The sequence below is a fragment of the Penaeus japonicus genome, unplaced genomic scaffold (genome assembly GCF_977035675.1).
Source record: "Penaeus japonicus unplaced genomic scaffold, GWHDUDI00000001_assembly GWHDUDI00000004, whole genome shotgun sequence".
Taxonomy (NCBI): domain Eukaryota; kingdom Metazoa; phylum Arthropoda; class Malacostraca; order Decapoda; family Penaeidae; genus Penaeus; species Penaeus japonicus.
Window position 1 is genome coordinate 5260420 of NW_028234406.1, and position 2500 is coordinate 5262919.

The 2500-nt window shown below is 46.4% G+C and overlaps 1 protein-coding gene across 1 annotated transcript in view; it reads left to right on the forward strand.

The window, feature by feature from the left end:
* Positions 1-2425, forward strand: part of LOC122255300 (uncharacterized) — a gene marked incomplete in the record, with an annotated part of 999006 nt that extends 996581 nt beyond the window's left edge. The window contains 1 exon segment of the mRNA XM_086535919.1: positions 1716-2425.
* Positions 2426-2500: the final 75 nt, after the last annotated feature.

Consider the following 2500-nt stretch of genomic DNA (forward strand, 5'->3'; position numbering starts at 1 on the left):
CTCCTTCCCTCACTTTTTCCCCATTGTCTCTCTATCTCTTCCCCTTCCTTTTCTCCTTCTCCCCCTTCCCCTTCTCTATTTTTTTTTCTCATCCTTCACCCCCTTCGCTCCCTCCTTCCCCATTACTCTTCCCCCTTGCCTCATCCTTCACTTCTTCCCTCCCTCCTTCCCTCCCATCATTCTCCCCACTTCCCTCCCTCCTTTCCCATCACTCTCCCCCTTTCACCTCCTCCCCTCTCTCCTCTCCCACCCACCACCCCCTCCCCTCTCTCCTCTCCCATCCACCACCCCTTCCCCTCTCTCCTCTCCCACCCATCACCCCCTTCCCTCTCTCCTCTCCCACCCATCACCCCCGTTCCCTCTCCTTCTTTCCCCCTCTCTCCTTTCTCATCATTCCCCCCCTCCCCCTCCTCCTCCCCCCCTTGTGTCAAGTGTGCTCATGACACGGCGCCCTGTAAGTCAACTCGTGTTTCTGTTTGTCTTTTCAGGGTCCTCTCATAGCCGCCTACGCGAATGGATATCACTGAGGAATGGATCATGGTATGTTGGAACGTTTGAGGATAAGAACGTTTATTCCATGTTGTGTTTGCACTGCCCTTGCTAACGGTAGGCCGTTTGTCATCCATCTCATTAGGTAGTTTATTCACGTGTGTGTGTGTGTGTGTGTGTGTGTGTGTGTGTGTGTGTGTGTGTGTGTGTGTGTGTGTGTGTGTGTGTGTGTGTGTGTGTGTGTGTGCGTGTGTGCGTGCGTGTGCGTGTTTGTTCTTCACGGTTCACACATAGTTCTGTGATTTATTTAGTGTTGATTAGTTTGGGTCTGGATTTGTGTTTTTTTTTATTCAAATTATTGCAGGTTGTGTGTTATTTTATATATAGGTTTTGGGTATCTGTTGAAGGAGGATTTACGATGTAATTTTCAAAAAACTGGTTAGGGAGATGGATTTGATTTTTTTTTTTTTTTTCTTTTGTAGTCTAAATTTGACCTGTTTCAATATTAGTCTTGTGTTCGGATTTCCCTTAGTTTAAGCATGTATATTAATCATCCTAATTTAAGTATACACACAAGTCACTCACCACGTTTCTCTTTGCTTTGCCCCCCCCCCCTCGCAGATAAGTTGTGAGTCGCAGTTTAGTCGTCATTTTACAACCATGGAGACAGGCTTGGTGGTTATCCTTCCTCCGCTGCGGTGCGTTCACGTGTTGTCACGTAACCGCAGTCACTGCTGTTTTCCACTACCACCACTACCACCACCACCATTTCTAACATTTAAAAAAAATAATAATAAAACGCCACCAGAGCTCGGGTCGTCTCCATCAGTGTCCATCACACCACTTCTGCTCCACCTTCACCACCACTACAACCACCACCACGACCTTTCACCTCTCCCCTACCTCTCTCCCCCTCCCCGCCTCACACCCCCACCATCCCCCTCTCCTCCTCCTTCCAGAGCTCGAGTGAGGACGCGCTGCCGCCACCACAAGGATCCCCAGGACTATTTCTCAAGGCTTGAGTAACTCGACACACACACGCATAAGGATGGGATCTCCTCCACCTCCCCCTCCTCCTTCTCCACCAACTACCACAACCACCACCAAGCACCTCCACCTCCACCTCCACCACCTCTAACTCCACCACCACCTCCACCTATTCGTCCTCGATCTCACAATGCATCTACCTGCCCCCTTCCCCTTCCCCTTCCCCTCCCTCCACTCCCCTCACGCCCCTACGGTACGATCCTGGAAACTATTATTTTGTCTCTCCGGGATCAAGACTGCTGGAGGAGCCCCTTGGCGAGCCCCGCTGAAAACCCGTCTGGAAGAAGTCTATGTAGCTATATATGCCCGTGCTACTTGCTACTCATCTTCGTTTTAATCCCCGGAGTGTCATCTGCCTCCGACTACCGGCTTGGCACCAAGCCTTTATATAATAACAAAACTTTAAAAAAAAATACAAGCTTTACTGCAGTGGTAAATGACATACTATTGTTATTGCATGTCACAGTGGCTCGGAAGTTGGTATTTATATATATATATATAAATATATATACACACACACAGACAACTGTGGCTAGCCATTTAAGTTTTTGTGTACATGAAAGAAGTGTTGCATCCATTGAGACATTGTTCAGGTTGCTGTACAGCTTGTGACGGGGTTTGTCATTTTGAAGAAAGAAAGAAAGAAAGAAAGAAAGATAGAAAGAAAGAAAGAAAAATAATGATGTTCAGTGCGATCTATGTATGATTCTCTTTTTTTTTCTCTTCGAAACACCGACGATGGAAAACAGATCCCAACGGACCCCCATCATAGAGTTCAAAATAACTGATCTCGCCACAGAGTTAAGGAATAACAGTTTGATCATGTTCACACCTCATAGAGATTAATTAGAAAAACAAAAAAAATGATGTACAGGGTATAAAAAAAATAGAACAAATACAAAGAAATGGTTGTAGAAGAAGCAGATTTTCAAGAAAGAGAAGAAGAAGAAGAAGATATTTTGTG